The sequence below is a fragment of the Argentina silus genome (genome assembly GCF_951799395.1).
Source record: "Argentina silus genome assembly, chromosome: Y".
Lineage (NCBI taxonomy): Eukaryota > Metazoa > Chordata > Actinopteri > Argentiniformes > Argentinidae > Argentina > Argentina silus.
Genome location: NC_139654.1, coordinates 47,514,579 through 47,540,631, shown reverse-complemented (window position 1 = coordinate 47,540,631; position 26,053 = coordinate 47,514,579). Strand labels below are relative to the sequence as shown.

At 43.6% G+C, this 26,053-nt stretch overlaps 1 pseudogene across 1 annotated transcript in view; it reads right to left on the bottom strand.

Annotated features, from left to right (window-relative positions):
• The window catches only part of LOC310824162 (cytochrome P450 3A27-like), a 194,763-nt pseudogene that overhangs the window by 132,729 nt on the left and 35,981 nt on the right, over positions 1-26,053 (bottom strand). The window contains exons 2-9 of the transcript in view: positions 12,449-12,548; positions 12,202-12,315; positions 11,630-11,718; positions 11,384-11,519; positions 10,724-10,787; positions 10,387-10,547; positions 7,382-7,601; positions 7,016-7,178 (exon numbers count right to left, since the gene is read on the bottom strand). The product of the transcript in view is annotated as a cytochrome P450 3A27-like (transcript). The remainder of the gene's footprint in view (positions 1-7,015; positions 7,179-7,381; positions 7,602-10,386; positions 10,548-10,723; positions 10,788-11,383; positions 11,520-11,629; positions 11,719-12,201; positions 12,316-12,448; positions 12,549-26,053) is intronic.

The following is a 26,053-nucleotide window of genomic DNA, read 5'->3' as shown; positions in this document are numbered from 1 at the left end:
TATTTACTACACGCTCTCCCGAACGGAGGGGATTGTGTAACGACCCTGTGTAAGGCCCGTTAGCAGCTCTGCCAAGTGAGTTAACTCTCTTGGTGTTGTGGCTAGCGCGGCCGGTTTGTAAGCGGAAGGTTGCGAGTTGGATACCCGCTTAAGGCAAGCTACTCTGCCCCGCCGTTCGTTACAATAATAAGTATTTTATATTTAATACAAAATAGATTAAATGGTGAAATTGGTGTGTATAAATATAATAAACTTGACTCATAATCCGTATAGTGCTGTTTTTGGAGTAATTACTAATTACTAGTAATTACTAGTGTGTGCGGACTGCGCTCTCTGTCCCGTCTTTCTGCTGTGGGGCAGCGGAGCACTCTGCCCCATCGTTGCGAGGGGAACAACGTGAGCGTGATTGGCTTAAGCAGGGAAAACCTCACGCAAATTATATTGGGTATGAATTCTGCCTAGCAACAGGTGGCGAAAAACTATTAAACGCTAATGTCGTTAACGTGGTCTGACATGACAGGAAATAATCACAAAGCAATTCAGTTCATCTACTGTACGTCTATCGCTAATGCTAGCTAGCTAAAGTTTTCACAATGAATCGTGTAGATTATTTGTTGACCATGCGGTTTAGTACATTGCCTTTGGAAGAGAAGTTGGAGATAAAACGTTTCGGGCCAACAGGAATGGTTTGACAAAAAGAGATGGCTAACCGCTACCACCTCGAAACATGCGCTGTTCTGTTTCCCATGTATGATTTTTGGTGGAGACTATTTGGGCATCGGCTGGATTCAAAGACATTATACATCTGTCAGAACAGAACAGACACCAGCGACTGAACGGCCTTGACATGCTTTCCATTGAAAATGCATTGATCCAGGGACAGATGGATTTCAACAGTAAAGTCATCGAGAGGTTGCTGAAGCAACGAACCGCCGCGCTACTTTCCTATTCAAGTGTGCAGGTCTGTTTGGACATGTATGACAAATGGACAATGCGCCGTTCACTGTAGACTATATTGCTTTTGTTTTGTAGTCATTTTAAACGTTATACTAGCTGTGATATAAAGTGGAGGACTAAATGTTACGTATAGGCCTAATATCTAGACCGTTGATGGGCACACTTGTTACTTGTTGCTTTCAGAACCCTGGACTGGGCTCCGGCTGTATATTCATATAGTTCCGTTAATTAGCCTAGCCTACTTTCCGTGATTTAATGTGACTTTTGTAGTGTGTTATAGCCTCTGCACTGATGCTATTTATTTCACATTTAAAATAATACAATTGATAAAACCTGATTAAACTTTCCTACAAGTTAACGATGTGCCGAATGCTTGTATTTTGATTAAACATGCAAGTTATTGAAGACACGTGTCTGTCTCATCTTTTTACTTTGTTGCAGTATAGGCCACCTCAATGTAGCGTTCTGTGTCGCGCTGAAGCGTATGAAGTGTATTCAGTTATGGGGTTTACTGTACATACTTTTTCTCTGCACTGTTCCTGCTGCAGAGGATGCGTAAACGATTTTCCCATGTTGTTTTTTGGTTGTGGTCTGTGTTTATACATTTAGGCTATTAGTTGTATCCTACTTTTCAGTTTTACAAGTCAAATCTTATGACAGATGAGATGGCACTTCAACCGATAAAATGCAGGTACATTTTGACTACTGCTGCACTACGATACCCATAGATAGACCCAATACATTGGTAACTGCACTACTTATACAGCTCATATACTGCTTATACTGTTCATACTGCATTCTATATTTATTCTGCTTATAATGTTACTGTTAATACATATATTGCTTATTGTGGGAAAACGTGTTCTTTATTTGAAGAGAAGACAAACTACTTCTTACTTTTAGCTATTTATTTATATGTCAAAATTCTAGACTTGTACAAGGACCACTTTTGGCGAAGAAAATCACAGTCAGCAAGCTGTTAATCTGTAACCAACCTTCCAAAAATGGATGCATTCAAACAGTCAAACAAGGCATTTTACAGTAAACAGAATGATTGTGATTGGCTATTTGGTTGGGGAGGAGCCGCGGTTTAGACTTGGCTCTCCTCTCGTTGGTGCTTTAGGCTGGTCCTGGTCCTGACACTCGATCCGTTCCAGGTAGAGATATCGCCGGTCCGTTCCCTCTGGGGAACGAGTTGACCTGCTGAAGAAAACATACACCTACTCTGATTTGTCCTAGCCTAGTATTTTTCCATTACATCATTCTTATGTTATGTGTGTGTTGGAGCATCTATCTTGATGACCTGACCCTTACCTCTTCATGTATTAATCCAAGTACCATGGAACTAATGCTTGATTCATCTCATTTAATGCTTGATTCATCTCAACAGGCCATCACATTAGTAAATTTCAGATGATTAAAAAACATATAAATTCAATTGATTTGCATATGGAATATCAAATACAATTAGTAAATTTAATCACCCTAAATAAAGAACTGAATAGCTTTATTTACTTGTCTGCTATTGAGCATTATGATGCAACTGTTTTTATAAAAATAATTTCTAACAAAACCCTCCTTTCACACCCCTTAAGGTGTGAACTAAACCTTTACCACAGGAGTCTTGGGTGTTGCGGTCTCAGGCTCTGCCTCCACCTGCCGTACCTGGTTAGACAAAACTCGAGACAAGTTAGTCAATGCATTCATGTAGTCATTGCAATTTATGTGCCAAATGTCTAAGGACGGCAGGTGGCCTCCATGTCTTGGAGGACCTGGCATTTGAGCGACCTGTCAACAACTCATGGGGCGTTAGATGTGTTTTGCTATTTGATGAGTTCCTCATTAACATCAGTGCTAGGGGAAGTGCATCTAGCCAATGTCAATCTGGTGTCGTGGCATACTGGTTGGGAATGAGTTCATCCCTTAGCCATTTTACTTCAGTGCTGGCCGTCTCTTTTTTTTATAGGGAGTGGCTTCCACCCATTTAGTGAGCCTATCCACCATTACCAGTAGGTATCTGTAGCCTTTCACTCTGTTGTCTGCACCCATATCTGATGTCCTTGAATGGTGCGTCTGGTACTGGGAACTTTCCCATGGGACACTTGTAGACCATCTTTGGGTCGTGGTCATTGCATGTGTCACATTCTGTCACATAGTTTTCCACCATGCTGGTCATGTGTGGATGAATTTTGATTTTAATCAAATTAGTGTCAATCAGCGGCCTGTATAGATGGGGTCAAGCAGTAGTTCCAAAACTTGAACACTATATGGAGCTATTCAGTAGTTATCTAACTTAAACACTAGAGGGGGCTAATCAGTAACTGCTGAACATGAACATTAATTGGAGCTAAATCCTTAATTACTGAACTTGAACACTAGTTGGAGCTAATCAATAATTGCTAAACATAAACATTAAATGGAGCTAGTCAATGAAGCTAGCCAATAGTTGCTAAATTTGAAAACGAGATGAAGTCAATCAATAGTTACTAAATTTGAACACTAGATGGAGCCAAACAGTAGTTACTAAATTTGAACACTAGATGGAGCCAAACAATAGTTACTAAATTTGAACACTAGATGGAGCCAAACAATAGTTACTAAATTTGAACACTAGATGGAGCCAAACAATAGTTACTAAATTTGAACAGTAGATGGAGCCAATCAGTAGCTTAGCCAATAGATGCTAAATATGAAAACAAGATGGAGCCAAAACAGTAGCTTAGCCAATAGATGCTAAATATGAAAACAAGATGGAGCCAAAACAGTAGCTTAGCCAATAGATGCTAAATATGAAAACAAGATGGAGCCAAAACAGTAGCTTCTAAGCTTGAACATTAAATGGATTCAACCACTAGTTACTCCATTTTAAGGAAGTAACGAGACAAAGAAAACTTTTCAGGGTGGGGCCGGCCTCCCACTTACTGAACAACCACAACAACAGTAGAGTCAACAACTACTAGAGACAACAACAACTCTCGCACAATTTCTATAACAGTTTACACCAATATGTCACTTTCTTTTACTTTCAAACACAATTACTCTCCAAACTCTCTCACCTCCCTCAGCTTCAATGCTTTACCTATTTACACAACCTGGCTATACGCTCTCTACTCATAACAAGATTCTAACACACAACAAAATTTACAGGACTTTAACCTGAGGGATTTTAACCCAAACAAAAGAATTTACGGGCCTCTCACCCGAGGGATTTTAACCCAAATAAAAGAAAACAATTTACAGGCCTTCCACCTGAGGGATTTTAACCCAAATAAAAGAAAACGATTTACAGGCCTTCCACCTGAGGGATTTTAACCCAAATAAAAGAAAACGATTTACAGGCCTTCCACCTGAGGGATTTTAACCCAAATAAAAGAAAACGATTTACAGGCCTTCCACCTGAGGGATTTTAACCCAAATAAAAGAAAACGATTTACAGGCCTTCCACCTGAGGGATTTTAACCCAAATAAAAGAAAACAATTTACAGGCCTTTCACCTGAGGGATTTTAACCCAAATGAAAGAAAACAATTTACAGGCCTTTCACCTGAGGGATTTTAACCCAAATAAAAGAAAACAATTTACCCAAATAAAAGAGAATTTTTGACATATATTGCTTTGATTGTTACATTTTCATTACCGGTTTCATTACGTATACATAGATTTCTAAATTTGGTAGTTGGTTTACTCTTACCTCCTCCACACTCACAGTCTACAGTATTCAAAGTTAACTATGCAGAATTCGGTTTATAACAACAGGTTTCTGCTTACCTTTTTGTTTTTGGCCAGCCTCTGTGAGTGTTGAGGGGTTACAAGAAAACAACTCCGTCTGGCTTCCGTCTCCCGGACTTCGCCGTCAGTTCAATTCGGTCCAATTTCTTCTCTTCAAATCACGTCGGGACGTCACCAAATTTGTAAGAAAACGTGTTCTTTATTTGAAGGAGAAGACAAACTACTTCTTAATTTTAGCTATTTATTTATATGTCAAAATTCTAGACTTGTACAAGGACCACTTTTGGCGAAGAAAATCACAGTCAGCAAGCTGTTAATCTGTAACCAACCTTCCAAAAATGGATGCATTCAAACAGTCAAACAAGGCATTTTACAGTAAACAGAATGATTGTGATTGGCTATTTGGTTGGGGAGGAGCCGCGGTTTAGACTTGGCTCTCCTCTCGTTGGTGCTTTAGGCTGGTCCTGGTCCTGGTCCCAGCCCCTGACACTCGATCCGTTCCAGGTAGAGATATCGCCAGTCCGTTCCCTCTGGGGAACGAGTTGACCTGCTGAAGAAAACATACACCTACTCTGATTTGTCCTAGCCTAGTATTTTTCCATTACATCATTCTTATGTTATGTGTGTGTTGGAGCATCTATCTTGATGACCTAACCCTTACCTCTTCATGTATTTAAATTTCAGATGATTAAAAAACATATAAATTCAATTGATTTGCATATGGAATATCAAATACAATTAGTAAATTTAATCACCCTAAATAAAGAACTGAATAGCTTTATTTACTTGTCTGCTATTGAGCATTATGATGCAACTGTTTTTATAAAAATAATTTCTAACATTATACTGCACTACTTATACTGCTCATATACTGCTTATACTGCTCATATACTGCTTATACTGCACTACTTATACTGCTCATATATTGCTTATACTGCTCTACCTATATATATTGTTCACATTGCACTTTTCTGCTTTTTTGCACTTCTGGTTAGACGCTAACTGCATTTCGTTGTCTCTGTACTTGTACTCTGCACAATGACAATAAAGTTGAATCTAATCTAACACCTATTTATTGTCATGTTTTGATGGCATGTTGTTCATTCTCATGTTATGATTTAGTTTGTGATTATACACACGTTTTTAGCGTGATGATAGAGACCCACTACCAGACGAGTACAAAACATACACAAGTCACTGCAGACGACAGACAACAACTGTCTCTATACAACTAGTCCTGGACCTCCACTAATAGACAGATACAAAGAGAGCAGCATACAGTAGCAGCAGAGCCCAGAGGTGAGGCGAGGCAAGGCAAGGCAAGTTTATTTATATAGCACATTTCATACACAGAGGCAATTCAAAGTGCTTTACGTAAAATAGATAAAAAGGAAAGCATGAAAAAAAAATTAGAATAAAAACGCATAAAAGACATAAAAAAAAGAATAAATGTCACAGTGCATTTTAGGGTCACAGTGCAATTATTAGCGCCAATTTAGTTTCAATTTAAGGCAAAAGCGAAGCCCTTTTTTTTTTTAAGCCCATTTTTGAAAGTAGCCAGTGTTGGGGCTGATCCTAGATCTATGTGTAACATAATAACTGAGAGACCTGCAGCAGGGCAGGTCCTCATCACTGGCTGTCTGCTTTGAGCTGGTTGTCGTTGGACTCCTGGCAGCGGAACAGCAGCTTGAGTTTGATGGGCCGTATGGGCATCAGAGTGTTCTGTAGGTCCATCTCAATGGGGATCTGGTGAGAGTTGACACACAGTTAAAGTATGAAGGAACGAGTAAAACAGATGTCAGCGTTACACTATGAATGTTACCTAACACAGTGTCACTGTTACGTTCGGGTAGCATTGCACTATAAATTCAAATAAACTCAAACTCCTGGACAACCTCTCTTGGGTCGACATACATTAAAATGGCCCTATGAAGTCTCGAGGGAGTTTTGCAGAAATACAAATAGCTTTTTTTTAAATCTCACACTTCCATCATTTAGTAGGTAGCCTATACTGAGGATGATTGGCGCCTAGTACTGAAAAATGCAATCTGGGAAATTAAATGGGGAGTACATACTCATGCAGTACGCAAGTACAGAATTGTAGTATGGGGGTTCAAACCCGGGTCTCCCATGTGGAAGACACAAACGCTACTATTAAGCCAAGAGGACATCCTCAAGGTCTGAGGCGACACTTCAGTTTACATGTCTCAGGCAGGGCTACCTCATCACGCGAGTGTGATTCCAAAATCACCTCTGCTACATATAGAAACGCAACAAAGTCATAGGTACAAAATTATATTTACAATCATTGTATCATTATTTTGTCTCACCTCTGTCTCTTTGCAGACGGTGAAGTTGAACCTCTGTAGAATCTCCACCATCGCCAGTTTCATCAATACCAGAGTGAATCGCATCCCGATACAGTTCCGTGGGCCCAACCCGAACGGCATGTAGGTGTATGGGTCGATGCTCTCCTTGTTCTCCTTACTGAACCTACACACGGAGAGTTCAGAGGAGGAGGGGTTAAAGAACATATCAATTAAATCACAGTAATATGATGGTTATACATGGTTGAAGAAACCTGTTTGTGTTTGGTCGTCGCATTTAGGTTTGTTTTATGGTTGTTTGTGGAACACTGCTCTTATCGTTGCTGTTGTGATTGATATTGTGGTTGTGGTTAAGATGTGGCCCATTACCTCTCTGGTTTGAACTCCTCTGGGTCTTCCCACACATCGGGGTCACGGTGCAAGGTCCAGATGGGTATCATGACAACCATACCCTTGGGGATGGTGATGCCACTGATCTCAACAGATTTCTTGGCGACTCTTTCAAGTCGATGGGGTACAACCTGAGAGACTCGTTGATAACGCTGTCTAGATAGTCCATCTGCATCAGAGCCTCGTACTGGATAGGAGCCTGCACAGGGATATTACACTCACATGAGCACTAGTGATTGGTCGTTCACGTAGCCGTAGCCCAGAACTAACTCTTTTTCGTCGCAAATCTGAAGAGCTGTTAGTTTTTTGTGTTTTTTGGGGGGGAAATGAACACAGTACTATACTTATTCTAATCTGCATAGCCTAATTTCATGACACCCGCATACAGAACGCCATTACTTTCAATGTACGTGTGTAATAGTGTCTTGCTTTTTTGTTATACATGAATAAACAAAAAAATCGCTAAATAATGTTATCTTGATAGTTAGAAGAAAATACATTTAGATTCCACTGAACAATGTAAATGATAGATGTACACAAGGATCAATCAGAAGTCAAAATGCCACTAAACTGGGCTGCTTTTAGTGGATTGACTGCTTGGAATACTGAATGTGCTACAGTCTATTATTTCCTATCACAGTCGACAGACTACAAGAAAACTGTCAGGTGGTTCAAATGTGAATAACTTGGTATCCATTCCATTAACTGTGGCCGGGCAGCACCGAACAGCCCAGAGAACATTACCATGGTGCTTTTGAATATTAGGTCCCTATCTGGCAAAACCTTTATTGATCTTATCTCAGAGCGAAAGCTGCACTGTAATGTTTTTATCTGAAACCTGGCTAAACATGAATGCATGTCAGTCTATTAGAAGTGGGGAAAAATATATTTTCACTCTATTATTTATCTAGCCATGTCGCTGAGCAGATGAGAATTTCATGATGAATATGAATATGAATAGTACACCATCAACAGCTTCCTCCTGTGATAATGATTTAGCAACCAGCTTCAACACCAAACTAAGGGCAACTATCGACTCTGTAGCACCAGTCAAACTGAAAAAGGCTGTGGCCAAATTTAAAAGAATTTGCAGAAAGTCTGAGCGGACAAAAACTGCAGGTCCACCTTGATATTCTTCGAGAGCATCTTTCTGTTTTTAATAAGGCAATAAAAAAACGCCAAGACAGACGGGATCATTTCTCAAAATTGATAATGAATCATAACAACTCAAACAGTGCTCTTTTCAACGATTGACAGCCTTATAAATCCCGCCCACAAGACACCTGGTGATCTGCTCTCCACCTACAAATGTGAGGAATTTGCAACATACTTCTGAGATAAGAGAACCAATATTAGGTGAGGAGGATCACTCAGGCAAGACCTGAAGATGTGTTTGATGACTTGTTACCCCACCTTCCACCACATGGAAGCACTATGAACTCTTTTGCAGTGGTCATACAGAAATGCTCAGCAAAGTGGGGGTCTGTTCATCTGCACCTAAAACTACCATGGTGAAACCCCTCCTGAAGAAAAGTAACTTAGACTCTTCAGTCCTTAGCGATTTTAGGCCAATCTCCAACCTTCCCTTTTTAAGCAAAAAAATAATAATTCTTGAAAAAAAGGTGTTCAAACTGTTAAATAATCTCCTTCTTCCCAACTGTACCTTTGACATGTTCCAATCTGGCTTTTGTGCCGATCATAGCACTGAGATAGCACTATGTTGTTAAGTTATTAACTAGGTTCTTAATGACCTTAGAATTAATTAATTAATGCTGATGCCAAAATGCTCTTTGTCCTTGTCCTGGTCAAACTGTCTGCACACTTAAAGACACTACTTACAGTAACACTAAGCACCAGGCAAAAAAACAAGGTGTTACCATTGACTCAGATCTTAATTTTGAAACCCATATCAAGAATGTGACTAAAACATATTTGTATCACTTAAAGAAGAGTAAGTAAGTTTGCCGGAAATCTGCCATCGTGGAGAAATTCTGTCTGAAGTTGTCCAAACAACAACATCCTCCCTAATAATAATATATCCCCCCGAAATGAACTTGCAGTGTTGGACATTAGCTGTTGTGTTTCTACATGCGCACACGATTGGGAGAGGCAGCCACCAGAGAAAGGTCAGTCTACTCCCCTAGAACACCCCTGGCACTCACAACATGTTTATATGCAAACCGAATGTCAGGTAGGACACTGCATTTTAAAAAGCGTGTTTTCCGAACCAAAACAGCGTTCGTAAATGAAATATTTATTCATAAGGGATTTATTATAAGAGATCTTGTTCCCTGATCGCTACCGATTAAAGATAGTCATTACAACCGTTAGGAAGCTTTTAGAACGCTTGAATATTACATGGACCTTTACAGAACACAGCTGTAAAGGTGCAACCTTTCCTCTCCCAGGCTGACACTGAGAGACGAATGCATGCTTGTATTACTAGCAACCTTGATTACTGTAACACTCTCCTGTCTGGTCGACCAAAGAAAGCTCTTGGCAAATGATACAAAATGCAGCAGCACGAGTCAGATGGAGAGCACATATCACACAAGTCTCTGCACTGATTACCTGTTAGTTTTATAATTTATTTTAAGATAATTGTATTAGTTTTGAAATCACTCTATGGTCATGCACACCACTGCATGTCAGACATGCTTTTAAGGTATATACCCTGTAGATCCCTCAGGTCCTCAGGTACTGGCCTTTTAAGTATTCTGAAGATTCCAACAACACCTATCTACTTCCTGTTTCAAATGAATAATACTGGGCAGAAGTCTGCACAGGGATGCTACAGACACATTAGCACACTGCAAAATACTGTCACCTATCTAACCATCTGTAGGAGTCTGCAGTGCACAGGGGTTACACACTCATCAGTACCCTCTAAAACACTGTCACTATCATGTCACTATCACACTGTCACTGTCACTATCACCTGTTCCACATGAATAGTACTATATAGGAGTCTGCAGAGGGGTTACCTTGTTGGGAAACACAGTGTCTATCTCCTCCTGCAGCTTGGTCATGATGTGAGGGTTGGTTGCCAGATTGTAGGCCAGGAAGGACAGAGAGCTACTGGTGGTCTCATAGCCAGCAAAGATGAACATCATTGCCTGGGACAAGATCTCATGGTCACTCAATCCTATGATGATGGGAGAAATGGGGTGGTAGGTGTGTTTGTAGGTATAGGTGTTTGAGGCAGGTACTGTATGTGTGTGTGTTAGATGCTAGTATACAGTGTGTGTGTGTGTGTGTGTGTGTGTGTGTGTGTGTGTGTGTGTGTGTGTGTGTGTGTGTGTGTGTGTTTAAGGCAGGCACCTTTACTCTGCTCCTCTCCCTTTGAGTTGCTGTCTTTCTGCGAGTCTATCATCAGCTGCAGGAAATCTACCCAACTCTGGAAGCAGGCTTACGTCAGATCAAAATCACATGAGAACTACCAGATGCTACCAAATCTCTACAATTGTATTACACAATACTGGCTGAAGATCGTATATTTGATCAGATATATTTACATACCTTCCTGGTGCTAGCCACGCGATTGGACTTGATCTTCTGAAAGACAGCGTAGAAGAAATCTGTGACCGAGGCAGGGAATAGGGATACCTCCTTGTTTGCCATAACAGGACCCATGAAGGGGAAGAATGCTGGACGGACAGGAAATGCCACGGTTACAAACAGGAACAGGAAATACCATGATACGTGACTCCAATCCTATTCAATGCACAGCCCTGTCCAGAAACAACTCCTAGGCTCTATCCCTAGACACTTCTGTATCCAATCCACTCAGATCTCCAAGTGTCCAGCATTTAGGAACTAGAGGTTGGTTCTGGACAGGGCCCATGTGTTTGTCAAATGAGTAGAGCGCAAACCATTGGCAGTGTGGTTTATGTCAGTCTAATCAATGAAATCAATAGCTTCATTTATTAAGCACAAAATGACTGAAAGTTATATGGGGGCAGTTGTACCGACTGTGAGGAACAGTGGGCTGAAGATGTCAAACTTGAGCATTTTCTTGATGTTGGTCACAAAGGGGTCGGAGGGGTTGTGGAGGGAGTCGATGTCGACACTGAATGAAGTACTGACGACCACATCCATACTGTATGGTCCAAAGAACCTGGAACACAACCACACAATCTCTGACCACCAGAACCACAACCACAAAATTAAAGGGGGAGTTCACTGAAATTACAAATTCACCTTATCGTCTCGGAGATAAATACTCACTCCTTTAGTTCAATGGGCTCATCGTTATCAGCCGTCTTCTTCAGATTGCTGACCAAGTTACCAGAGTGCTGCTTCATGATCCCGAACATCTGAGTTGGGAAGGATACATGGAAAAATATCATGATTGATACGTGGATTAATATGTGCAAAACATATATTAATATCATGTTTGAAACAGGAATTATTTTAATGTTTATATAGCCTGAGAATATATATCCATACAGGATACATTATGTCAAAGAATAAGTGACTCCAAAGATGAACTATTATTCTATACTCTGTCATCTGACCACTGAATTTATCGAAGATAAGATCAAATATACTTTATTGTCCCGGATGAAAATTTGTCTTGGATTAATTAATTAAAGTTGCTGCTTCACACAACAACAAACAACAATGAATACACACTATACACATAGTACAAATCACACACACACTCTCACACACACACACACACACACACACACACACACACACACACACACGCGCGTGCATCAGAGTTGTTAGTCATTCATTTATTTGTGTTGTATAAAGGAATGAATGAAAGAAGGAGAGGAGAGATGGAACTGTACCTCTTTGATCCGCCCACTGGTGAAGGAGGGAGACAGGACACTGCGGATCCGTCTCCATGCATCATCCTCAGCGATAAACACGGCGTCATACAGAGGCCCTTTGAGATAGATATTCTAGAAAAATAATAATAATTATATACTGCAAGATTAACCTACTATTAATAATGCTATAATAACAATGATATTATCTATTTAAGGAGTCCTTATGTTTTTTTCCCCATACAACAACTTCAATTCAGCGTATTACCCTCCTGTTAGTGAAAAGGGAGTTGCATTCCTTGATGAGGATGGTTTTGATCATGGCTGTGTCCATGATACACAGGATGGGCTGACGGCCATCATAGATCCTACAGACCAGCAAAAACAAAGATAGCCTCAATTCTTCGTGGCATTGATTCCACAAGATGTTGGAAACATTCCTTTGAGATTCTGGTCCATGATGACATGATTGCATCACTCAATTCCTGCAGATTTTTCAGGTTCACTTTCAAGATGTGAATCTCCCGTTCTACCACATCCCAAAGGTGTTCTATTGGATTCAGATCCTGGGAAGGCCACTGAAGAACACTGAACTCATTGTCATGTTCATGAAACCAGTTTAAGACAACTTTTGCTTTGTGACATGGTGCATTATCATGCTGGAAGTAGCCATTAGAAGATGGGTCAATTGTGGCCATGAAGGGATGCACATGGTCAGCAACAATACTCAAATAGGCTGTGGCATTCAAGCGAATATACCGTAGATAGAGACAGACAGACCCATCACAGATCCTGCACTCTTAGAAAAAAAGTGCTACCTAGAACCAAAAAGGGTTCTTCTTCCACTCTCCCTTTGAAGAAACCTTTTGGGTTCCATGTAGAACCCTTTTCCACAGAAGGTTATACAGTACCGTGCGAAAGTAATGGGACAGTGAAGCATTTTTTCTTCTTTTTGGAGTTGAAATGAGAACGTAGAGATTCTCATCTTTTATTTGATGTTATTTGTGTACATATTGGTTTATCATTCAGAAATTACAACATTTTTATGCATAATCCCCCTATTTCAGGCTACACTAAAGTGATGGGACAATTGGCTTGACAGGTGTGTTCGTCAGGTGTGTTCCATCACATAATTTGTGCAGTCTGCTATTGGTGTCTTGTCAACATGAGGACCAAAGAGATGTTATTGAAAGTCAGGGAAGCCATTATGATGCTGAAATATCAGAAAAAAATGAAACATAGCCAAAACCTTAAACCTACCAAAATCAACAGTTTGGAACTTCATTAAAAGGAAAGAAAGCACTGGTGAGCTAAGAAATCGCAAATGGCAAGGAAGACTTCCAGTGGATAACCAAAAAATGCTCACCATAATAAAAAAAATAAATAAAAAAAAATGCCCCATAGATTAGGAACACTCTCCAGGAGGTAGGCGTCAATGAGTCAGAGACTACCATCCGCAGAAGACATCACCAGCAGAACTACAGAGGCTACACTGCAAGGTGCAAACCACTACTTGGCCACAAAAACAGGCTGGCCAGGTTACGGTTTGCTAAAAAGTACCTAAAAGAGCCTGCAGAGTTCTGGAAAAACATGTACCAGAGTGATGGCAACTGTAAAGTGTGGAGAAAAAAAGGAACTGCCCAATATCCACAGCATCCCACATCATCTGTGAAATATGGGGGAGGGGGTGTTATGGCTTGGGCATGTATGGCTTCCACTGTAACTGGCTCACTTGTCTCCTTTGATGAGGATGAATTCAGAAGTGTTCAGAAACATCTTGTCAGTCCAAGTACAAGTTAATTGCTCCAAACTCATTGGACGGCATTTCACCATACAGCAGGACAATGACCCAAAACATACTGCCATAGCAACTAGGAAATTATTCAGGGCCAAAAAGAGAATCCTATAGAATCCTATAGAACATGCATTTAATTTGCTGAAGAGGAGGGCAAAACATCCTAAAAAAACAAACAACAATCGCTGCAATATAGGTCTGGCAGAGCATTACCAGAGAAGATACCCAGCGTCTGGTTGGGTCAATGGGTCACAGACTTTTGCACTTTTGCATACAAAGGATTGGGGACCAAATACTGAACATGAGTGCTTAATTTGGACATTTGCATAATGCAAAAGAAGAAAAAATGCTTGGCCCATTACTTACGCAGGGCACTGCAAATGGAACCCATAAGAGTTATTCAACCAAAGAATCCTTTTAGAACCCTTTTTTTCTTTATTTTTTTAATTACATTTTTGCCCTTTCAATGACATGGAGGGAAGACACAATCACTTCCGATTTGAATTCTGACATGTCGTGGCTCCTCTTTATTCATGCAGTTTGAGACGTGCTCAGAGGCAATATAGGAGCCTCAACCAATGAGAATCCAGGATGTTGTCAAACATTGGCAACGCACAAGTTGTGTTTGGGACCATACTACAGAATACTTAAAAGCTTAAAACTTAAATCGCTCAATAACAGATTCAAATTATTAATGTGGAAGCATGAAATTGTTGCTTGGGCAGTGTACTTGCATCAAGACAGATCATTTGTCTTGGTGTATGAGACCATTTCGTCGGTTGGATCGTCTGTGTTTGTGAAAATCGCACGGTGTCCGCCTGGTTTAAGAGTGTATACTGTAGACACTGAGAGATATATATATCCATCATAGTTAACAATAACCAGGATCAGTTTAGCAGACTCACCCCCACAGTTTCCCATATTTCTGGAAGCTCTCTGTGTCAAAATTGGTGAAACCACCCTGGGAACAAAAAAAAAATAATAAAAAATAGCCAGTTCATAAATGCTTGTCATAAACCTGAACTGTGGCTTAGTCTATGATGGCCCTTTTCCACTACAGACCGGCTCTCACTCCTCTCTTTTCGTTTTCGTTCAAAAGCTTTATTGCCCATTTTTCTGGGTAAAACAATTCATATTCAGCTCCCATGGCTTTCACCACAACAACACACATCATGGATGAGTCTACAATGTTGTTGTTTATGGGCTTAATCTCTACAAACCTTCTTATATCCCATTATCGTCCCGAGGAAAGGGATGGGTTTAGGACTAGGAATGCCTAGTTTTTTGAATATTCCATATGGCCAGTATCCATACCTGGTCAGAATAAATATAAATCAACAATCTGACTTGAAACAAAAGCAAAACGATCAAGTCATAGGTATCATTGAAACTGTTAGATAACTGTAATTATCAATACTATCATTTGTATGTATTATCACAACTAACTAACTAACAAATAATATTTTTTATTAAAACTTCTTACACTACGATCAGAGAGATGAGTAAGACAAGGAGAGTCCATGTCTCGGTGGAGAAGTACGGAAGGTAACCCATCTTTACAGGTTCAATCGCTTCTTCTGAGTAACCCCGGACACGTCTGCTGAAGTGATTATTTTATCCCGTCATGACACCTGTGTTTCAGATCATGAAACACAGGCGAAAGAGTATGTGAGAGGTGAAGTTGAAGCCATGGCTAGTGAATGATTGAAAGGGGATCCCTGCGCAGAGGGCAACACTCAGTGATGTTATTGTCGGCCTTTATCTTAACATCCTGCTAATAGTTGCTGCCTGTTTGATCCCTATCGGGTTTTAATAGTTTGCAGACCCATTGATTCAAGAAGGACTATGGGGCAAATATTTTTGGCCAAATATTTTCTTTCGAGTAATACTGAATTTTACATATTTGAACTCCTCTAAAAATGTGTTATGTTCTTTACATGTATGCACTTGTTTTATATCATTGGCTCCTAAAAACAGTATTTCAAAATACTAGTTCAAAACACATCACATATTACAGTAATGAAGCAACTGATTAACATGAATACAGTGCTCTTCATAAGTATTGGAAAGAGGAAGCATTTTCTGTTCTTTTAGCTCTACACTTGGATTTGAAATCAAACAATTATTATGGGGTCAAAGTAGAGATTCTCAACTTTAATTCAATGGGTTTTTAAAAAAACATTTGTAAACATACTCCCACTATTTCAGGGCTTCAAAAGTATCATATAATGTCCAAATAAAATACTAATGTTTCGTATTAGGTCAACAATCTGCCTGAAGTCTGCGACCTCACCAGGCACTATCCACTATCCACTATCCGCTATCCACTCATCTTTAGAAAATCATTGACATTTCCACATGGTATTGTGTCATAGACTAGCCTCCCTACAGCAATATTATCTTGACATTGGGATCCTTTGTCCAAACCATATTTCAGGGTGTATGTTTGGTTGCAGGGGCCCAGGCTGTGCTCTCTGACTGCTCCAACTGTAGTAGACCCTGCAGTGAGGAAGAGGTCAACATGCTGCAGTACCGTCAGCCAATCACACACAAGAACCAACAGATCGCCAAGACCTCCATTGCACCATGCACGCACGCACACACACACACACACACACACACACACACACACACACACACACATACACACACACACACACACACACACACACAAACACACAAACACTGTCTCAACAGCCCCTTCCTTCACTCTCACTCTCTCTCAATGTAGGTGGGTCAGGCTGCGTATTCAGCCTCTAAGGGGGGTATTGTTGGGATGACTCTACCCATCGCCCGAGACCTGGCACCCATGGACATCCGTGTGGTCACCATCGCACCCAGTCAGTAAACACACACACATACATACGCACTCTTTCACACACTCCTCCCCCCCCCCCCTTCCTCTCCATATCAGACAACCTCTCTCTCCCTCTCCTTAGGTCTGTTCTCCACTCCTCTCCTGGCGGGTTAACCTGAGAAGGTGCGTTCATTCCTGGCCCGCCAAGTGCTCTTCCCCTCGCGCCTGGGAGACCCTGCAGAGTTTGCCCACCTGGTGACATCACTGGTCGAGAACCCCATGATCAATGGAGAGGTCAACAAACTGGATGGAGCTATCCGCAAGCAGCCCTGAGAGAGAGTGAGTGTGTGTGTGTGTGTGTGTGTGTGTGTGTGTGTGTGTGTGTGTGTCTGTGTGTGATCCAAGGTATACCACTGTGACAGCTCCGATGTGTGTGTGCATGTGAGGTGTGTGTTCATGTCTGGTACTCCAAGCTCTGCTGTACTGTACGCTCCATGCAGTTTTGTTTTGTTTTGTAAACTGATCCAGTAATAAACTTCTAATGAGTCTGAGTCTCTCCTCCTCTATGTCTGTGTAAAGTGAGGTCAGTAGGAGCTAATAGGACAAATGAAACAAGAATGAGCCTTATGAGGCAAGTGTACCTTCATTTGTCCTATTAGAAGTGAATAGAACGCCTGGACACAGGAAATGCTAAATGCTAAAGCTCTCATAACATCACACCTGCACCAGTGTATAGCTTTATGTACATGTCATCCACAACATTTGAGTGAAGGGAAAGGGAAGCACACATTTCTTTTGGAATGGAAAGGAGTCGAGGTACAGTATCTTGGTATACACACGTTTGCTCCAGTTTTGTACCCATTGACTGTGACCCTGTTTGTGTAAGAGGCTAGGGCTGACCCATTCTGATTCAAGATGTTTGTGTAAAAAAGGTATTTATTGCATATTGTAACAAAGTCCGTTGTACACAGAGGCAGACGCAGCGTTACGGTAAGGGAATCTCTCCCGTTTATTCATATAGTTCTGGTAACAATGTCCTTTTGGCTTTCCAGCCTCCTCAATGATAACTCGGCGACTTTGCAGTCGTCTCATTCTCTCTCTCTCTCGTTCGCCGTTCCCAGCTCACCTCGCCTCTCCACTGGGCAGGTTGCCTAGGATTCAAAAGCTTCTCAAACAGCCTAATTCTCTCTCTCTCTCGTTCGCCGTTCCCAGCTCACCTCGCCTCTCTCCTGAAATGGCAGAAGCACACACATCTTAAACATTTGCCGGCGAGACTTAATTCGCAGCAGGTGTGCAACAAAAGTCTCGCCGACACAACCCCGGCCACGGTCCTGTAGCTCCCTCTACAGGCCGAACGCTGCATGTCCCCCCACATACCCCCACCGCCCGACACAGGCCGGGGAACCGACGGCCGACGACCTACTCCCCCCCCCCTGCACGGGAGAGGAAGTCTGCCACGACCATCTGCGCACCCGGTCTGTGCACGACGGAAAAGTTGAAGGGCTGCAACGCGAGGTACCACCGGGTGATCCTCGCGTTTACATCCTTCATGCGGTGGAGCCACTGGAGGGGGGCATGGTCGGAGTAGAGGGTGAAGGCGCGACCCAGCAGGTAGTAGCGGAGGGTGCCGACCGCCCACTTGATGGCCAGGCACTCCTTCTCCACGGTGCTGTACCGGCCCTCCCTCTCCGACAGCTTGCGGCTCAGGTACAGCACCGGCCGGTCGGCCCCCTCCACGCGCTGGGTCAGTACTGCTCCCAGCCCTCTATCCGACGCGTCCGTCTGTAGGGAGAAAGGGAGGTTAAAATCAGGCGCATACAGGACCGTTTCTCCACAAAGAGCCCCCTTAAGGGCCTCGAACGACCCCTGGCACTGGCCCGACCATTGGACCGGATCCGGGGCACCCTTCCGGGTGAGGTCCGTCAAGGGACTGGCCAGCTCCGAAAACCCTGGTACGAACTGGCGGTAATATCCCGCCAGCCCCAGGAAGGCCCTCACCTCCTTCTTTGTCTTGGGCCGGGGAGAGGTGGCGATGGCCGCAGTCTTTTCAATCTGCGGCCGCACCTCCCCCCGTCCCAAGTGGTACCCCAGATACCGGATCTCCCTCCGCCCGATCACGCACTTTTTCGGGTTGGCCGTCAGCCCCGCCTGCCTCAGGGACCGCAGAACAGCAGCCACACTCCGCACATGCTGCGGCCAGGTGTCACTGTGAATGACAATGTCATCTAGGTAGGCCGCAGCATAGGCGGCGTGCGGCCGCAGAATACGGTCCATGAGGCGCTGAAAAGTGGCTGGGGCTCCGAACAACCCGAAAGGGAGCACGGTGAACTGGAATAACCCGAGCGGAGTGGAGAATGCCGTTTTCTCCCGGGACACCGGCGAGAGTGGAATCTGCCAGTATCCCTTCGTGCAATCCAATGTCGTGAAGTACCTGGCCGTACCAAGCCGGTCCAAGAGCTCGTCGACCCGGGGCATCGGATAGGCATCGAACTTGGAGACCGCATTAACCCGTCTATAATCCACACAGAACCGTATAGTCCCATCTGGCTTGTTGACAAGCACGATGGGGCTACACCAATCACTGCGGGACTCCTCGACCACACCCAGCTCCAGCATGGCTTCCAACTCCGTGCACACAACGTTTCGTTTGTGCACCGGCAACCTATAGGGACGCGTGCGCACCGTTAAACCCGGCTGCGTTTCTATATGGTGGTCGATGAGCGTAGTCCGACCGGGCAGGGGAGAGAACACGTCAGCGAACTTAAGCTGCAAATCTGCAACGTCCGCGGCCTGGCTAGCAGAGAGATGGTTATCAATATCGACCGGAGTGCTAACTTTCGATTTTGGGACTTCCGGACCGAACTCCTCTCTCTCCGGAATTACCGTAGCCAGAGCAACCGTGACCACGTCGTTCCATTTTTTTAGGAGATTGACGTGATACACCTGCAAGCTATCCCCCCGGTCCGAGCGTACAACCTCATAATCCACGTCCCCCATGCGACGTGTGACCACAAACGGTCCTTGCCACTTCGCGAGTAATTTCGTGCTGGAGGTGGGTAACAGTACGAGCACCTTGTCTCCCGGTGTAAACTCTCGTAGGGTAGACCCCCTGTCATACAGGCGTTTCTGACGCTCCTGGGCTTGCAGCAAATGCTCACGTGAGATAGCCCCTAGGGCGTGGAGCTTTGTGCGCAAGTCGAGGACGTACTGGATTTCACTCTTACTGTCGCTAGACCCTTCCTCCCAATTTTCTTTAAACAGGTCTAGGACACCCCGGGGCTTACGCCCGTAGAGTAATTCAAACGGGGAAAACCCGGTGGAAGCTTGGGGAACTTCCCGCACCGCAAACAACAGGGGATCTAGCCATTTATGCCAATTCCGACTATCCTCGTGGACAAACTTCCGGATCATTGACTTCAAGGTCCGATTGAACCGCTCACAAAGGCCGTCAGTGGCCGGGTGGTAAACACTGGTTCGAATCGCCTTGATGTTCAACAAGCCATACAGTTCCTTGAGGGTGCGTGACATAAAATTAGTGCCCTGATCGGTGAGAATCTCTTTCGGGATTCCCACGCGGGAGATGACTTGAAACAATGCTTGCGCTACACTCTTGGCAGAGATATTGCGCAGAGGTATTGCCTCGGGGTATCGGGTGGCGTAATCTATCAAGACCAACACAAATCGATAACCCTGTGTGCTCCGTTCAAATGGCCCGATAATATCCATCGCAATGCGGTCGAACGGGTTCTCGACCAATGGTAAGGGCCGCAAGGGGGCCCGTGGGATGGCCGGGGGATTTACTAACTGACATTCCCGACAGGATGCGCACCACCTACGCACCTCTGCCCGAATCCCCGGCCAATAAAATCGAGCCATTATACGGTGCAGTGTTTTGTCATACCCTAGATGGCCCGCCATGGGGTTGAAATGAGCCGCCTGGAAGACCATTTCGCGGCGGCTGCGGGGAACCAGCAACTGGGTTACTTCCTCCTGACTATGTGAGTCACGACTTACTCGATATAACCTGTCGCTGATAATCGCAAAATAGGGGTGGGCGCGCACTGTGTCTGGCCGTATCAAAGTACCATCAATTGCTATCACTTGGTCAAAGGCTGATCTGAGGGTCTCGTCACGAGACTGCTCGAGGGGGAAGTCGCCTAGCAGCGGATAGTTCGGCGAGGAAGTCTCGGGGTGAGGCGCCCCCGCCGGCTCCGGCTCCCCGGCAGTGTCGCGAGGCGCCGCCTCGGCACAGAGCACATTACACGCCACACACCTCCCTAGCTGTCGTGCACGCATCCCGGTAGCCCTCTTTACCGCTTGAGGAAACCCCTCCCAATCCACACCTAGAATCAGGGGATGCGTGAGGCGTGGGCTAACCGCCGCCTGTACTCTATGGTTTTTCCCCTCAAAATGAATTTCGATAGCGACCACCGGATATTCGTGAATGTCCCCATGCACACACCTCACCCGCACCCTCGATGCCTTCAACAATGCCCCCGGCCGAACCAGGCGCTCCTGGATCATGGACTGCATGCAGCCCGAATCCAAGAATGCCTGGTGCGTATCATGTTGTATCCTTACCGGAATACGATACGCCGCTCCTGGTCCGGGGGGAGGGCCCGGTATGTCGCCGATGCGGACGACCCGTCCCACGTCCATCGCCCGACACTCGGCCTGCACGTGGCCCGGCCGTCCGCACCGCCAACACACCCCCCCTGTCGCTCGAGGTGCTCCCTGTGGGGCCGGGGTCGGTTCCGGATAGGTGCGCCCCTGCCATCTCGTCCTCGGGGCTGGCGCCGGCCTCTCTCCTTCTGCTCCCCCGGCTCCTCCCCTCTCCACTGGGCACGTTGCCTAGGATTCAAAAGCTTCTCAAACAGCCTAATTCTCTCTCTCTCTCGTTCGCCGTTCCCAGCTCACCTCGCCTCTCTCCTGAAATGGCAGAAGCACACACATCTTAAACATTTGCCGGCGAGACTTAATTCGCAGCAGGTGTGCAACAAAAGTCTCGCCGACACAACCCCGGCCACGGTCCTGTAGCTCCCTCTACAGGCCGAACGCTGCATGTCCCCCCACACATATATTGTCCACTAAAAAGCAGATGATGGTACAAGTGTAAGGGACCAAGTGCTCCAACCTCAGTCTAGCCTGAAGATCATTCCATATCTAAGGAGCACAGCAGCTAAAAAGTTCTTCTCAATTCTGTAATCACTTGAAGGACATTAAATAGTAACAAGCTGCAAGTTTGATCGCCACTAAGTCGCCATAAAAGCAATGATGTGAGGTAAAATGGGAGTTTTAAAAGAACTGCTTTATATACAGATGAAATCCAATGATAAGCCCTTCTCAACGTCAAAGAATCCCAACCCACAGACTGATACAAAAGACAATGGTGGGTACAGAAAACATGCCTACAAATGAACTGATAAATGAAGTGATAAATCGGGTCTAGTGGTTTAAGAATTGAGGCTGTCGTGTGATTTTAAATTGTGTCACCATAATCACGGACAGGGAGGAGCGTTGCCAAGACAATCTTCCTCCTATTATCAAAGGTGAAGCAAGACATTTCTTTACAAAACAAGTACAAGTCTAACTCGCAAACTCTTGATCACTTTTTCAACATGTATTTTAAAAGTGTATCATCTATCTAAATGCCCAGGTACTTATAATGGGGAACTTGTTCAGTTTGGGTTCTTTTCAGGGTACAAATATGTTGATCATTGTAATCAATATTATGGGATATAGAGAAAAACATAACAGACCTCATGCATACCTCTTCAAATTAAGGTTTACCCAGATTGTTTCTAATCTAACCCATGTGCATACATGTGCCATGTTTTTTCTTCCTCAACTTGTAAATGTAAAAAACACAAACACCACCACTTTGTCTTTTTGTGGTGTTAGGAATACAGACCTCACAGATAAAAATGTTTTGATAAAGGTCATAAACCGAAACGTCGACACAATAAATAAGCAGAGGTAACAATCGTGTGTGCAGGAGTATTCATTTTTTTACATACCTTTTCTTCCTAAACTCATCATCACTCAACATAGTTTACAGCTATGCAACTTGTAAAATACAGCATTTCAAACATGACACACAGTTTGCCTTTGAATATGACTTTAATGAAAGAGAATTGAAATGGCAAGTGTAGTTATAGTGGTAGTATGCAGGGTAGTTATTGTGGTAGTAAGTTCGGGATAGTTGTGGATTTCCAGAATTGTCTCTGTGTTGAAATATCTGAAAGAGAAAAATTGTCTTATCATTTGTATAGATAAAATCTAAATTATTTTGAGGTGATTTGAGAAGCCAAAAGGATCATGATTAGAATGCTCTGTAAGCAGATAATGGAGGGCATACCTGTATTTTGTTTCCCTTTATGGAAAGCCCTCTCCATGCTCTCTCTGGCAAACTCCAGGTTCGCCGCCATTACTCTTTTCTTTTCAGTCTTCTCCTTCTCTCTCTCCATTTCTGTCTTCATCCTCTTCACGACATCTTCTGTAATCTTTGTCATCAACTCTTTCACTTCCCTCTCCCTCCTTTCCACCATATTATTTATCATCCCATCCATCTCTTCTCTCATGCGTTTAACGTCATCTTCTTTCTCCTTCAGGATTTTCTCCATCTCTTTCTCGACCACTTCTACTCTCTTCATTGCCTCCAACTCCTTTTTCATCCATTCAATATCCTTTTCTTTCTCCTGTTCATTCCTGTTTCTCTGTCTCTCCTCCTCTGCCCATTTCATCACCTCCATCCTCTCTTTCACTTGTTTCACCTCCATTTCTTTCTCCTCCAGGATTCTCTCCATCTCTTTCTCGGCCTCCTCTACTCTCTTCATCGCCTCCAACTCCTTTCTCATCCATTCAAAATCCTTTTCTTTCTCCTTCTCACTCCTGTCTCTCTCTCTCTCCTCCTCTGCCCATTTCATCACCTCCATCCTCTCTTTCACTTGTTTCACCTCCATTTCTTTCTCCTCCAGGATTCTCTCCATCTCTTCTACTGTCTTCATACCCGCCTCCATCTCCTTTCTCATCCATTCAATATCGTTTTCTTTCTCCTTCTCAATCTTCTCCTTCTCCCTCTCCATCTCTGTCTTCATCCACTTCACGACATCTTCTGTAATCTTTCTCATCTCCTCTTTCACTTCACTCTCCCTCCTTTCCAACATATTCTTTATCACATCCATCTCTTCTCTCACTTGTTTCACCTCCCTTTCTTTCTCCTCCAGGATTCTCTCCATCTCTCTCTCCATCTCTTCTACTGTCTTCATACCCGCCTCCATCTCCTTTCTCATCCATTCAATAACCTTTTCTTTCTCCTTTTCAATCTTCTCCCTCTCTCTCTCCATCTCTGTCTTCATCCTCATCTCCTCTTTCACTTCCCTCTCCCTCCTTTCCACCATATTCTTTATCATCACATCCATCTCTTCTCTTACACGTTTAACGTCGCATTCTTTCTCCTCCAGGATTTTCTCCTTCTCTCTCTCCACCTCCTCTACTCTCTTCATCGCCTCCAACTCCTTTCTCATCCATTCAATATCCTTTTCTTTCTTCTTCTCATTCCTGTCTTTTTCTCTCTCCTCCTCTGCCCATTTCATCACCTCCATCCTCTCTTTCACTTGTTTCACCTCCATTTCTTTCTCCTCTAGGATTCTCTCCATCTCTCTGTCAACCTCTTCTACCCTTCTCTTCATCACCTCCATTGTTTCGGTCTCCTTCTCACTCATCTTTAATCTCTCTTCGCTCTTCTTTACCTCCTTCTCTCTCTCCTGCACCACCCTCTCTCTCTCCTCCACCTCCTTCTCTCTCCTCTTCATCTCATTTCTTGTTTTTTCCATCTCCCTCTGGAAAGTCTCCTCCATCTCCTTTGTCACTTTCTCCACCTCCTCCACCTCTTTCGCCTTTATTTCCAACTGGACAATCCTCTCCTCCAAATCCTTTTTGTTATTTTCCTGCGTCTTTTGAATACGACTGAGTATTGCATTGCATTCATTCACTTTCTCAGTGTCTCTATCCAACACTTTCCTCTTCCTCTCCATATTATCTTTAAGATGGTTGACTATCTTCCTCTTCCTCTCCACCATTTCTCTGTCCTTGTCCACCCTCTCTCTCTCCTCCATCAGCCTCTCCTTCTCTGCATCGGTGTGCTCCTTCACCTTATGCAGAAGGTTTTGGGCTCCCTCCACCTCTTCCGCTCTCACCTCTTCCTTTCTTTCTTTAGCCACTCTGGCCCTCTCTCTCGTGTGCCTGGCCCGTCTTGATGTCCTCTGTGGGAGTGGGGTGTAGGCTGCGAAAGCTGCCGGTCCTGCTGCCTCCATCATCAGGGCAGCCTGATCCTCTTTACACTCCTGTGGACATACAGTGAACACACTACAGGTGCAGTCTCGAGAATGTCTCTATGAATGTATTTGTCTTTTCTGAGTATAAAACCATTCAGTTGTCTCCAGTGATCTTTACATATTGTCTATGTTTAGCCATCCTGAATGGGGTGAGTGGGTAGTTATCAAATACAGTAGCATAGGGCTTTGAAACTTCCTGATGGAGATGACAGACACAATGACAGGGAAACGTCAAGAAATATGATTGTGTTAGATAACAGGCTTCCCTCGCAAAGAGATTGCGGTACCTCACAATGTTCTCAAGAATAGGCTGTTGCGTTCCCAATTTCCCAAAAGGGGCTCTCTAGTTTTGCCTTTAAAAAAGGCCTACATCTACCTTTTATTCAACATATCCGACACAATTTATATTGCAAATCATGTAGGCCTGTACAGTAAGTAATTGTAGGCCCTTTGCAAAGTCAACTTACGACTTACTTAAGGAAAGGTCCTGTCGATTAAGACCTATTAGTGCCAACTATGTTTGGTTATATTTTAGATAGGGCCTACCTGAAAACATCAAATTAACCATTTTGATATTGTTCTGTCAATCATCGTTCTTCGATAGTCCCTCCTCTATAGGTTATTTGCGTTTGTCAAGCTAAAAAGAGAATCTGTCTCGTTTTAATGTTGATCTTTAAAATGGTTGATTTTGCAGCCACATTTCTCTCTGTAACAACGATTGAGCTCGTCCCGTTTCACTTTTTAGGCTGTTACGCTGCTCTTTCACTGACAAACAGCTGTTTTTGGAATTGCGCCCTCACCGAAATTACCGCGATTTGACTTGATGTTGGGATCAAACTGTCTGCCGAGTCGGATGAATTACTTCACAGCGATCTAACAACAAAGTGTAGCCAATTAAGAGTATTTCTTTGCAGTAGGTCTAGGTCCTGATTGTGGGGGAAATGT